The following is a 15,304-nucleotide window of genomic DNA, read 5'->3' as shown; positions in this document are numbered from 1 at the left end:
TTATACTTTTGTGTTCTTTCTGCTGATGAAATATTTTCTTTTAGGTATGATAAATAACTGTCAATATCACTTATTTACACCCAGAGATATTGATGGTTTATAATCACATCTCATCATTTGATACTCAGAACTCTGTTTCTATTACAGCAATGAAATCTGTGAATCTAAATCCAAGGTGTCCTGGGTAAAGTGAGATTGCACCCTGAAACAGTTTAGGGATTTTTAAGTAGCCTCCATGCCCAATGTGGGGCTTGAACTCACTTCCCTGAGATCAAAATTAACATGCTCTGCTGACTGAGCCAGCTAGATGCCCCCAGTGTAGGGCTGCTTAAGTCATCTAAGATCTGAGTGTTCGGGATTTTACCCTTCTTACATAGATTCAAGAAGGGAAACCTAACTTCATAATCCTTATTCAAAATGTTGCCTTTTGGGGATGCCTGGGTGGCTCAGTGGGTTAGGCTTCTGTCTTCAGCTCAGGTCATGGTCTCAGGGTCCTGAGATCGAGCCCCACATCAGGCTCCCTGCTCAGCAGGGAGCCTGCTTCCCCTGTCTCTCTGCCTACTTGTGATCTCTCTGTCAAAAAATAAATAAAATCTAAAAAAATTGTTGCCTTTTAATCAAAAAATATTTTAGGAAATAAATAGTGATCAGGTTGATGGCTGAGGATCCAGTTACTGGTTACAAATCCTTAATTTGGTGATTTGAGTAAGATATCCCTCCTTCCAGCCTTCCCTGCACAGCCTAATTTTTTTTTCTTCATTTACTTAATATTCACTGTGCACCTCACAGTGCTGGGTACTATTTTAGGTACTGCTTATACAGTAAGGTGCAAAGTAGGCAAAAAGAATCTCTGTACTATGTTTATGATCTAGCAAAGAGAGATGGGCAATAAACAAATAAATAAAACATTGCAATTAATATTGCAATATCTAAAAAAATATAAAAAAGAGAGGCTTTTATTGCATTTTGTTTTTGAAACTGAGACTAGGTTCAGTATAAAAATGTTACTAATGTTAAAATGTTGACTCCGTATAAGAAAGGAATACACGGTTAATAGGTAAGAAAAAATCTTTTTCCTAAATCATGTGTATTTCTATTTCATGAAAAATGTGTAACTACAGGAGTTTTTATTTTTACTTTGTCAGCTAGAGCGAAATTTGCCGTTATATTTAGTAATTATGTAGTTGGTCTACTTTGTTATATGTTAAATTTCTAATGATCTTATTTTACTAGTCTACCCTATTTTCCTTTCACTTTGATTTATTTATTCATTTATATTGTAATGTACTAGTTTCATTTTGTAAACTAAGAACTAAGTCTACCGCTAAATAAGCAAACTGATCAATCAATTGATTGATCGATGGGTCTATTCCAGGAGAATGAGTACTTAAGTTTTGCAGATTCACAGAACAGATCAAAAGGTTCTACCTTCCAGCTTCTTAAATATTTCTAGATGAAAAAATGCCAAGTCACAGAAAGTTAGGGTGTCTTATCTGAGATTTCATGGTGCATTCTTAGAGCATGTCCTAATCAACCACTTGTCAGGGTGAGATGGGAATGGGGATGGTTTCCGCATTATGAAAAGCTCTTGGTTACAACGTAATTTACAGTTATACATCTCCAAATCACAGAATTCTACTAGCTTTTGAGTTTCTATGTCCTCTATGTGACATTCTGCCCATTATTCTTGGATTTTGGAGAGAAAGAGATTAGGATGACCCATCAGGTCCTCCAGATTCTTAACAAAACTGTCAAGAAAAATAAATCTTGGACAGAATCTACAAATCTTAGCAAATGGACATGTTTGAGACTAGGTAAGACACTAGAAATGTCTTTAAATTATCATAGCCTACTCCTGCATTTAAAAAAATCTTGTGATTCATATCTAAAGATATGATTTCTCAAGAAGAAAAATGACACCTGAGTTGGTGACAAGACCCATCACAGAGGTATTTTGTCCAGTAGTAATACAGCTGCTGATCAGTTTACTAAAGAGCCCAAGGGGAGATTAATTATTTAACAGTGGAATAAATTGCAAAGTTGGCCCTAACTACTTCAATACAAATTGAAAACACCAGACTCTGCAAAATTCTCAGCAATAATCACAAAAAAGGCAAGTGGATTTGAAGCTAGGTTTTCTAATTTTTCTATCATCAACATCTCCTTTTTCTGCCTCTTCACCCTCAGCCTCCATTTTTCCCACTCCAGCCCATCCAATTACCTCCACTCCTCCATCACATACGCCCACTTCTTGTTAACCAGAACCTTCCTAATATGGCCATTCCCCTCTGCATCTTTTCCCCCTCCCTTCCTTCCTATATTTAATGCCCTGCGCTGGGCACTGAGGGAAAGAGAGATGGAATACAAGGAGCTATATATCCAAGAGCATAAGTTGCCATCTAATGTTGAGAATGGGACCAGGGAGAATGACGTGGGAAAAAAGAATTAGAAATAAAGGCAAATATGAGAGGCACAATTAAGGTACAAACAACCTGCTGTAAAAACACAGCTGAAGAAGCAATTAATTTCTGTCATTTTCTAGCAAGGATGGGTGACAAATATCTTTACTCTGTGTACTCCCCTCCCATCTGTTTCTCTCACTTCTAATGGGGACAATTTGGGATCTGAGTTGTCAGTTTCTGCTACGGAAATGTGAAACTGGAGGATGAAATTTATTCTGATGTCAACCACAGAAGAAGCTGTCTTTAACTTAATATAGTGAGAAAGCAGTTTGGTGCCCAAATCTCTATGAGCAACAATGATCCAAGGTCCCTGTTGCCAGTTACTGCTTTAGGATGCCCCCCACCCCCATACTAGTTGCTTTCAGTCATGTTTTCTCATTTCTCCCTCTCTCTTCTAACTTCCCAATGCCTTCCTAGAATTTCCCAGTGTTTTGCTTTTGCTGCCTCACTAGTTTCTCGTCCCAGACGATTCCAGCTACTGTACACTTCAAGTACAGACCAATCCATGTACCAGGATAACCTTGACTACCTACAGGTTATGAATTTGGGGGTACTCTTTAAAGTCACTTTGCCTAAAATGCCAACATCTTATGAGTCTTGTCAAATGTTCAAATATTCCCGTGAGGGTAGAGCAGAAGGTCTATGTGTTGTTTATACATCTATTGGAATTATTTCCACCATCTAGAGGAGATGAGCTACCTTCAGAGGCTAATTCACTCATTCAGCCACTATTTATTTAGCATCCTCTTACAGGTTAACTTGTTACAAAACTGAGTAATCTTGTCAGTCCCATACCCTGGTTGGGGAAAGAAACACAACTTTGATTTTAATAAGTGATAATTATTGGGAGTAGGAACCACCAATTGCTGCCTTGGGAACTGGGTAAAATCTCCAGTGAAAGGACTACAGATTTGAGGTAAATCTTGAAATTTAAGTTGGAGTTGGCCAGAGTTAGGGAAGGAGGGGGAAAAATTGGAATTATGAATACTTTGAAATGGGGAGGTTTTGGGTGAAGGCCAGGATAGAGACTTGAAGCAGCCAGGAATAGCATAAGACACTGTGGGTAGGGGAAAGGAGATAGATTCAGAATCTGGGAAAAAATGCCAGAAGGGAGAAGGGAATAGGGGAAGATTATAAGACAGTCTGTGACTATTTTAGACTTTTACCATTGAGAGCTTGTTTTAAGAGGCAAAGAAACAAGGCAGCTGGGATTACATTAATGGGATAATTTAGAAGAAATTTGAATATGAATAATGGAACTGACAGTACATGAATTGTCAACATTCCTTTTAATTGACCCTCCCCCCCCCCCCCCCCCCGCACCTAAGATCTGCATTGTTTGTTTTACAGAAATATGTTAAAAGGCACAGAAGTCCTGGTTCTATCATTAATTCGCTGCTTATGAGTACCCTAAACTCCCAGGGATCTGCTTCTTCATATTTCACAGGAAAGCATGGGAAATGATGATCCCTAAGATCTCTTTTTCAGTCCTAAAGGCTATGGTTATTTTTAGGTCTTGGAAGAATTGTGCTGTGTATAGCACTATCTAAATAGACACAATCTCCTCCTACTAGAAACAAGAGCGTTACCAGAACTTTGGCACCAAAGAACTCAGGGTTTTATTATTTTAAATTTTAAAAATAACTTTTATTCATTACAAAAATAACACAGAAAAATTCAAAGGAAGAACTTTGTGACACATTACAACTCCTACCCACTTGGACACAACCATGGTTAATACTTGGTATATAGCCTTACTAAGAATACTGTTATTTCCATTTCATATTAATAGTGAATTATTCTCTACTAGAAAAAGCTGTTTGTTTGCTTCTTCTAGAGCCAAGAGATTTTTTATGCACACACACACACACACACACACAACAATTGAGCACTTCATGGGACTCAACAAATCCAAGCAGATTTCATTCTTACTAAAAAGTCACTCACTGTACATTACGTAAAGGTAGAAGAATTATAACTCAATACAAATGTCTTCCCTGTGATTGCAGATTAATGATGCTTCTTTAAAGTGCTTTTAAGGAACATATTCAAACATTAATAGGTGTGATTTATGCTATATGTGCCATATGTCAGATACTGTACAGAGTACTTCCTTTGTGCTACTTTTAAACCTCGAAATACTGTATAGGGCAGGTATTGTGACCCCAGTTTCACAGATAAGATTTCAAAGGCTTGAAGAGGTTAACTGACTTCATAATGGCCACATTTCTAAGAAAGAGCTGACCCATGATTTGGACCCAGAACTTCCTGGTACAAATGTCATCTTCTTACCACAATACCAACATTCACCAAGCTGTTATCCAAATAATACTAGTGTCCTGTGAGATAAGACTGTTCTATGAAAAAAAGCTTTATTGTTTGCAAAACATTACACTGTAGGAAAGAAACATTTAACTTAACTCTTGGTTTCTTCTATATATTTATATACGTAAAAGTACATAAACACACATTCTTTGTAAATATACACGCCTGCCATTTATTTATTTACTTACTTATTTATTTTTATTCTTTTATTTTTTTGAGAGAGAGAGATCATGCAAGCCAGGTATGGGGGAGGGAGAGGGCAGGTGGGGAGGAGCAGAGGGAGAATCCATACTGGGAGTTGGGCCCAACCCATGGCTCAATCTCACAACCCTGTTCTCTTAGTCTCTTAATCTTACTTGGACACTACACTTATATTTTTCACTGATGGGCCTTTAGCCACATCACCCTAGAGACCAACGCCAGAAATAATGAATGAAGAAACCCAAGAATTATTCAGTGATCTAGGTTTTTCCCTCTGTAGTCCAATTTAAACAATTATTGCCCATTGGGAACATTTCAGACAAGTTCAGGGAACCCTGCCTAATAAAGCATACAAATACCAAAAGTCATTATTTTCTTTGAAGTCTCAAGTACAAACAGAAAATGATTTATCATAAAGTTAATAAAGCTTAATTTATAAGCCCCATTTCATGGACCCCTTCCAAAACCCCGAGAGGTTTCTAACAATAGTTCATGTAACCATGAGCTTTTTGTAACATTTGCAGAGAAAAGATATTATACCCACAATTGCTTAAGACTTTGTCTCTTTTCCCTTCAGTTTGCCCTGCACTGTGTTTTGCCCTGCTGAGTGATATTGGAATAGTGGTAAACTTTTTTTGGTATTCAGTTAACTAGACATTTTTGGGTGTCATAACTGGGGTGGGGAGTGAGAATGTTACTGGCATATAGAGGCCGGGGAAGATGCCAAACACCTGGAATTCACACCAACCAATAAAAACTGATTGGGTCCCAAATGTCAATAGTGTCAACTCTGAGAAATCCTGGGTTAGTGGAATACATTTTTGTGGTTTGCAATTACTTTTATATAAAGTTAAGGTATTCCTGGTGGTAATGGTATAGAAACAGCTTTCATGAATACTTGGTGCTGATTCACCCAGGGTCATTATATGGAGATAGAAGAACAGAGGTTGTATATGAATTGGTCCTATAGTCATTGACACTAGAGGTGTGTCAGTGGTGATGAAGAAAAAAGGGTTTGCAATATATGGAGCCAGAAGCTAGTCTGAGGTAATTTTTTTAAATATTGAACATTTAAAAGTAAGAAGGAGATCCCCACTCAAAACAGAAGTCTTCTTCTGTTAAGAATTTACTCATTGGGGCACCTGGGTGGCTCAGTGGGTTAAAGCCTCTGCCTTCAGCTGGGGTCATGATCTCAGGGTCCTGGGATGGAGTCCTGCATCGGGCTCTCTGCTCGGCAGGGAGCCTGCCTCCCACCCCCACCCCACCCCCCACCGCCTGCCTCTCTGTCTACTTGTGATCTCTGTCTGTCAAATAAATAAATAAATAAATCTTAAAAATAAGAAAAGAATTTACTCATTAATGCAACATGTACAATTATAAATGCAGCATACTTTTTTTCCCTTTTTTTAAATGATTTTATTTATTTGACACAGAGAGAGCACAAGTAGGGGAAGTAGCAGAGGGAGAGGGATACTCAGGCTCCCCACTGAGCAGGGAGCCTGATGTGGGGCTCAATCCCAGGACCCTAGGATTATGACATGATTAGACACTTTACCAACAGAGTCATCCAGGTGCCCCTGTTTTATCCTTTTGTTGAGAATTATGTGCAATGGAGTTTGTAGAACTCCTCAGATTGTAGGACACGTGCTTAAAACAGCACTATTAACATTGTGTATGTCTGTTTTTAAGGTCGCCTATTTTTAACACATGCCAACATAGGGGCATCATGGCCTGACATTGCCCACCATGACTTACAAGATGGAAATAAAGTTTTCTAAATTAACATTAATTTAAAACTCATTTGATATACCAGGTTAGAAGACAGATTAAGTCATTTTTTTTCCCTTTATGGAAACTACAGGAATTGTTATATAAAGAGGTGCTGAGGAGTGGGGTGAGTTAAAATTAGGCAATAATTCATAAAAATGTTATGTTTTCCTTGAATTTTTGTGGTTTATTTGACTTGTCAGCCTTCTAAAATATATACTTTGTTGTGATTTCCTTCATCATTTTAAATACTCACTTTGGAATCTAATTATTAAGCTTAACTTCTTTTCTTAAAAAGTGTCCCCAAAGCTGCATTAAACATTAGGCTCCACAGAGCCTAGATATTCTTCTATATATACATTTTATTTTGATATAAAATCCTGAATTGGTTTTTCTTTTATTTCTTTAAAGACAGTGTTTGCTTCCTACTCATGGCTCATTGCATAAAGCAGCCCCACTGAGAAGTCCATTTTTTCCCTCTTCTGCTCTGTCTTACTAGGACTGAAATATTCTCTTCCATTTCCTTTACTTAATGGAAAATGAAGATGCAAGAAAAAAAAAATCCCATTTCCTCTGTGAAACCTGCTGCCCTAGAGTCACAAACATAATTTATGGATTCTGGCCATGCTTGCATTCCTTGCCATGCCAATAAAGTTTATTGAAATTGGAATTGGAATTAAAAAGCTTAAACCAAAAGAACCATTCCAGAGGTCAGAAAAATATATATATGTAGGCTATAACCAAATAAGAGTGTTGCTCTACCTTCAGCCAGACTGTAATGTAAGTTAGCAAAAGCCATTCTGTTTTATTTTTTTAATCCAAACTAATCATGTTAACATTAAGGAAAATTTTCATTTTTATTTAATATTTTATGATCTAATACTTGTCATTCCACATTAGAATAAGGATCCAAGGGAAAAAAAAACTTTTTTTGCCTTATGGCTCAGAGTTCTAGGGCTTTACGATTTATAGGGAACATGACAAAAAATATCTATGGTGAGGCTAAAATTACTAGTCAGGGTGAACATTATAAAAATGTAAGTAAAAATGAATTTAAAAGTGATATGAGTACATCGAATTGGTTGAAACGTAAAATCCCACAGAGAAGTATTTGTGGATTGCTGCAGGGAATCTACATTAAAGTACATTATTTCATGCAGAGAGAATCTTACTGAAATTATAAAGTAGTCCTATGGCAAAAAGGAAAGAACAACCCACAGCTTTACAGCAGCAGTCAGGGTAACAGCACACATCTCAAAATAAATCTCTCACACTTTCAGAGGAATAACTCCTGCTAATCAAATGTCTCAAAACATCCGGGCACTCCTTGAAGTTCCTTGCACATTCTGGCCACAGAGACAGAAACGTAGGTTGCAATAGAGCATGATAATATTTTGGAGATGCTGCTTTAGAAACATTTCTAATTTCATTCAAACTTAAAATGCCCCAGTCTGAGAGGGAGACACAAAGCTGATGGACATCAAGAGCCCTAGATTGCAGATTAGGGACTATGTGAAGCTAAAAATAATTAATTGGCTGGATGTGTGGTGGAATAATAGCACAAATCGAGCATTTGATGTCTGATTCAGCGTCTTATACTCTACTTTGTGTAGTTCTGAAGTGATCGGATAGGCTTGCTGCCAGAAACTTCTGGGGCAAAATCTATATACTTCGATGTTTTAGCGGGATAATTTGGTCAAGAACTCTATCGAGAGCTCAGCATTAAGAAAAATATCTATGTGATTCAATGGTTTTTTTCGTAGTATCAGGAAAAAAGGGAATAGTCCAATATAAAGAAATAGTCAGCGATCTAGAAAGAGAGAAACTGTACATAGCTGGGTAAATTTCTTCACCTTACCTGTAAAATAGGTGACAGTACATATATGAGCTTATTGTGCTAAATATGAAATAATAGTTATGTACGGCGAAGTGACTTCACATGGCACCTGGAACAGAATGGTTTTGTTGTTATTTTAATAGTTATGTCCTTCTCTTATTTCTTTAATTAAAAAAATTTTTTTAAACTTTATTTGTTTTTGCAAGAGAGAGAGAGAAAACAGGAGCTGGGGAATGGGGAGGGGCACAGGGAGAGGAAGGCTCCCTGTTGAGCAAGGAGCCCAACTCAGGACTTGATCCCAGGACCCTGGGATCATGACCAGAGTAGAAGGTCATGAGTAGAAGCTCAACTGAATGAGCTTCCCAGGTGCCCCTCTTCTTTAATTTTTTTAAGATTTTATTTTTAAGTAATCTCTCCACTCAAGGTGAGGCTTGAACTCATAATCTCAAGATCAAGAATCACATGTATTCTACCCAATGAGCCAGCTGGGCATCCCTTCTTTTCCATTAGCTACACGTAGGAGATTATGTTTAAGAGAACATTGTTTGTCTATCATATTTTGAAATTAATCATAATCATTTTGTTTCTTTATATAGATAAGCATTTTGAAATTCGAGGAAGAACATGTTGACAAAATGAAGTGAAAAACTTAGATGATTCACAGAATAACATCAGAATTCATACTTGCTGAGGTATGGGAATGGGGAAGTGACAGTTTAATAGTATTTTACTTTTGTAAGTACTCAGACTACTTTATGTATTCAGCATTTCTTTTCAATCTGTGGGATAAGTCCAACCCAACCTGAATAAAAATCAAGTTTCTGAGAAACAATATTATATATGTAACCCATGCTGAAATTAAGTAAGTGCATATTTAAGCAGGAAGTTTGAACTAACAATTTCTACCATAACACATGAAATGTCTAATGTATTACTCACCAGAATGAAATACACTGAGATTTTTTTCCTTTCTTCCATCCTTTCATTCATTCGTTGATTAATTCAAAAGTTTCAGATAAAACACAAGTCAGTTGGACCTCAGTCTTCAATATACTACATTAAACCTAAAAGATTTCACTATGCTGATTTATAAGGTTATTCTACATAGACCCTGATGATAGTATTATAATGAGATTTCAATGTAATAGGAATATAATTTGCTATTTTAAATATAAGAAATATATTGGGGCGCCTGGGTGGCTCAGTAGGTTAAAGAAATATATAAAAGTATATCTTAAGTATACCGTCTTGAATATGATATATTACAATTTTTTAAATTTTTTTATTTGTTTATTTTGAGGGAAAGAGTGAGAGAGAGCATGAGAGGAGAGGTCAGAGGGAGAAGCAGACTCCCCATGGAGCTGGGAGCCCGATGTGGGACTCGACGCCAGGGCTCTGGGACCATGACCTGAGCCGAAGGCAGTTGCTTAACCAACTGAGCCACCCAGGCACCCTATTACAATTTTTATAGTTCTTCCTATCACACCACTATTGATAATTCTTGAGTCCAATAATTACATTGTTTTCACGATCCACAGCCACACTTTTCAAAAACTACACAGCCATTCTGTTAAAACTCTAGGAAGATAAAACTGAAGTACAATAGTTGAAATTTAACAGCCATCTATCTATATTATCAGCACTTTGAAAGCTAATGGGAATCTGTTAAAATGTATACATATTTTTTTTCACACTTAAGCCCATCTTCTCCAGTATTATGTAACCATTTTCTTCTTTTCAACATACTGAAATTACAAAATTGAATCCATATTTGTCTTATGGATTGTCTCTGCAAATTGGAAATCCAAAATAATCTGACACCAAAGGTGTTTTGAAACACATATGATGGCAAAACTTGGTTAAACATGAGGTTATTGATAATCTCTACTTGACACATTTATGGATATATACACATTTCCCTCCAAAAATAGCGGTGTCTTTGATTCCAATGCTTCCACAGACCCCTTTATGGAAGTATGTGATATATGGTATATGCGCCACATGATTGTTCTAGAATGCTAAAAGTTTTTAACTTTGATACACTTCCTGCTCCATGGATTTCAGGAAAGAGACAGTAGACCTGGCCTTCCTTCAGGATTGCTTTTGTGTATTGGTTTTCAACTTTCCTTCCTTATTTCTATTTTTAAGAATTCAATAAACTTGGATTATATTAAAGGTCAGTTGTGTTTAGAAATTGATCGAGGGTTAATAATTCAGGGCCTCTTTTGTGAGCTATTAAAAGTGGAATTAGAGTGATTTTTATTAGAGAGCAGGAAAGAACACTAGATGTCAAACAGGATTATGCTTTTGAAAATAAACAAACAAAGGAATATTATTTCTTACCATGGCGGGAAATAAAATACTAAATTCTAGGTAATCTTATTTAAATGAAACTAGGTACACCTTAGTTTCATTTTATCAACTTACCTCAAAAAGTAGATGCCTGGCATGGTATACTGCCACCAGTCCTCTGAGTTTCTACCATAATCCAGCTGTTTGCAAAGTTTTTGATAGATGGCTCTTAGTGTTCTGCCACCCTGCTCTGCGGATCATGTAATTGTTTACTGTACTGGTCCATTTAACACCCATTTAGTCCCATATCTCATACATACTCACAGTATTTCTATTTCCTTTCTTTGGCAGATAAAAGAAAACATTTTATATTTTCTATATATGGGATTTTAGAAGTAAAGTTATTAATGCAAAAGAGACGATTTGGAGGGAATCTATGCTGGATCTTTTCCTTCCTTCTTGCGTTCCTTCGCTCCCCTTCCTTCCTTCTTCCCTGCCTCCCTTCCTTCCTTCCTCTCCCTCCCTCACTTAATTCTTCCCTCCTTCCCTCCCATTTGGCCTTTCTTCCTTCAAATGAATATTATTTTTTTAAAAAGATTTTATTTATTTATTTGACAGAGAGAAATCACAAGTAGATGGAGAGGCAGGCAGAGAGAGAGAGGAGGAAGCAGGCTCCCTGCTGAGCAGAGAGCCCGATAGGGGACTTGATCCCAGGACCCTGAGATCATGACCTGAGCCGAAGGCAGCGGCTTAACCCACTGAGCCACCCAGGTACCCTCAAATAAATATTATTTTTAAGGAACTTTGAAGCATGTAAAGCTCTTCTCTTAAAATAATAATGCTTTTTGCTCATGTGAAAGTTAATCACATAAATATTGCCCTATTTAAAACAGTTGTAATGAACTTTTGTCTTCAGTTATAAAAATATTATTAGCATTTGATCAAATGAAAATACGATTATATCAATTAAACAAACGTAGATCATATGTTAATGACATTTGGTCTGAATAGAAAAGTAGGAATTTGAAAGTAAATTTCTCTAACTTGGTAAAAATTTTCAAATCACCTCAGATAGATGAAAATATCATATAATAAACTGCATTAAAGTACATAATCTGACAAATTATGACATATGGATACACTTGTGAAAACATCAACACAATCAAGATAATGAACATATCCATCACCCACAGGAGTTTCTTTGAGATTCTTTTCACCCTTTCCTTCCACTCCTCTTGGCCTCCTCCCCCATCGTGTTCTCAGACAACCACTGATCCACTTTATCTCACTGTAGATTAGATTATATTTTCCATGAATTTATATAAACAGAATAATACAATGTGTACTACTTTTTTTGACTGAAATTCCCCTTAGTATAATTATTTTGAAATCCATCCATGCTTTTATGTGCATTAATGGTTTATTCCTTTAAATGTTGAGTAGCATTACATTACATGGGTATGCCACAATTTCTTTATCAATTTACTTGTTCATGAATCAAATTGGCTACATTGCAGTTTCTGATATTACAAATAAAACTGCCATGAACATATTTGTGTAAGTCTTTGTGTAGACATTTGCTTTCATTTTTTTTTTTTTTTTTTTTTTTTAGTAAATATCTTGAAGTAGAATAGATGGATCATATGGTAGGTATATATTTAACTTTTCAAGAAATTGCCACATTGCTTTTCAAAGCAGTTGTACCATTTTACATTTCTCTCAGCAGTGTAGGAGAATTTTTGTTATTTTGCATCTTCATCAACATTTGGTATGGTCAGCCTTCTGGTGTAGGACATTCAAGTAAGTGGGTAGTGGTATCCAACTACGGTTTTAATTTGCATTTTTCTACTGACTAATGATGTCAAGAATCTTTTCATGTGACTATTTCCCATCCATATATCTTATTTAGTGAAGTGTTTTTTCAAAGTTTATATCCATCCTTTAAAAATAATTTATTTTTCAGAAGTTTTAGATTTACAGAAAAATTGAGAAAACATGAGTTTCCATGTACTCTGCACCAGTTTTTTCTAACATTTTACATTAGTATGGAACCTTTGTTACAATGAACCAATATTGATTCATTATCCTTAACTAAAATCCATACTCTATTTAGATTTCCTTATTTTTTAACCTAATGTTCTCCATTTGTTCTATGATCCCATCTAGAATATCATACTATATTTATTTCCCATGTCTCCATAGGCTTCTCTTGTCTGTGGCAGTTTCTTAGACTTTCCTTGTTTTCAATGGACGGGAGTATGAATCCAGTATTTATTTTTTTTTTTAAGATTTTATTTATTTATTTGACACAGAGAGAGAGAGAGATCACAAGTAGGCAAATCAGCAGGCAGAGAGAGAGGTGGAAGCAGGCTCCCTGCCAAGCAGAGAGCCCAATGCAGGGTTCAATCCCAGGACCCTGAGATCATAACCTGAGCCAAAGGCAGAGGCTCAACCCACTGAGCCACCCAGGTGCCCCTGGATCAGGTATTTTATAGAATGTTCCTCTAATTGAATTTGGTATTTTTCTCATGGTCAGAGTAGGAAAATAGTTTTTTTTTTTTTTTTTTTTGGAGAATACTATAAAGGTAAAATACCATTTTTATCATATCATATCAACAACATATACTATAAACTTGATTTGTCACTATTGATGTTAACCTTGATCACCAACAAAGATAGTGTTTGTAAGATTTCTTCACTCTAGGGTTTCTATTCCCATACTGTACTCTTTGCAAAGAAGTCACTATGTGCAGCCTACACTTAATAAGTGAGAAATTACACTCCCCTTGCTTGACGGTGAAGTATTTATGTACATTATTTGGAATTCTTCTGCATAGGGAACTTGGGTTTTTTAAAATTTATTTATATAATCATTTATTTATATAAAGATGGACTTACTCATGAAAATTTATTTTACACTTTGGCTTATAAACCAGTATTTATTTTTTGTTGTTGTTATAGCTCAAATTGTTCCAGCTTTGGACATTGGGAGCTCTTTCATTTTGTTTTTTCATACCTTCAACATGACTGCATGTTCTGAGCATTTTACTTTCTGGTTATACATAAGAGATGGTCCAGCTTAATTTTCCTTATTACCATTTTTAAATTATTTTGTTGTTTCCTTATCAATGAGCTTTGAGTGTTCTTTATATATTTTGGATGTAAGCCCTCTACCAAATATAGAATATGCACATATCTTCTCTAAGTCTCTGGCTTATCTTTTCATTCTCTTAACAGTATCTTTTGAAAAGTAGAAGTTTTTAATTTGACGAACTCCAATTTATAATTTTTTGGGTTATGTTTTATGTATGATACTTTCAGTATCATATCTAAGAACTCTTTGCTTAATCTAATGTCATACATTATCTGTGATTCTTCTAAAATCTGTAAAGTTTTAGGTTTTATCTCCCGCTCTTTCTCTGTCAAACAGATAAATAAAATCTAAAAACAAAACAAAACAAACAAACAAAAACAAAAACAAAAAACAGAAAGAAAAGAAAAGAACAGAGGCACTTGGGTGGTTCTGTTGGTTAAGCAACTGCCTTTGGCTGAGGTCATAATGCCAGGGTCCTGGGATGGAGTCCCACATTGGGATCACTGCTCAGTTGGCAGTCTGCTTCTTCCTTTCCTTTTGCCACTCCCCTTGCTTATACTCTCTGCTTTTTCTCTCTCAATCTGTCAAATAAATAAATAAAATCTTTAAAAAATAGTTTCAGATTTTACTCACAAGTCTATGATCCATTTTGATTTTTTTGTGTGTATGATGTGAAGTATGGATTGAGGTTCCCTTTTGCTAGCCATGGGTATTCAATTGTTCCACTATCATTTGATGAAGAAAGTAACTTTCTTTCTCCACTGGATTATATTTGTACCTTTGCCAAAATACAATTGCCATATAGGTGTACCTATCTTTATACACTGTATTTTCTTCCTTTGGTCTATAGTTCTTTTTAAAGAATATTTTATTTATTTATTTTGAGAGAGAGAGAGAGTGAAAGCATGGGGTGGGGAGGCAGAGGGTGAGGGAGAAGCAGGCACCCCAGTGAACAGGGATCCAGATGTGGGGCTCAAACCCAGGACCCTGAGATCATCACACTAAACCAACTGAGCCACCCAGCCACCCATCTATATTTCCATTTTTACACCATTAACAAACTATCTTGATTACTGTACCTCTATATTGTTTGGAGAAAAAGTGATATAATCCTTCTAGCTTAATTCTTTCTCAAAAGTTGTTTTGACTATTTCAGTTTCCTTAAATTTCTAGATAAATTGAATCAGCTTCTTAATTTCTACAAAACAAAAATACCTGGAATTTTGAACTGTAACTACACTGAATCTATACTTAAATCTGGGGAGAATCGACATCTTAATAATATTGAATTTCTGATCTATGAACATAATAGATCTCTCCATTTGT

Source organism: Mustela lutreola, chromosome 6, assembly GCF_030435805.1.
Source record: "Mustela lutreola isolate mMusLut2 chromosome 6, mMusLut2.pri, whole genome shotgun sequence".
In the NCBI taxonomy this organism is placed as follows: Eukaryota; Metazoa; Chordata; class Mammalia; order Carnivora; family Mustelidae; genus Mustela; species Mustela lutreola.
The sequence above is the reverse complement of the archived record's forward strand: the minus strand, read 5'-3'. Positions refer to the sequence as shown.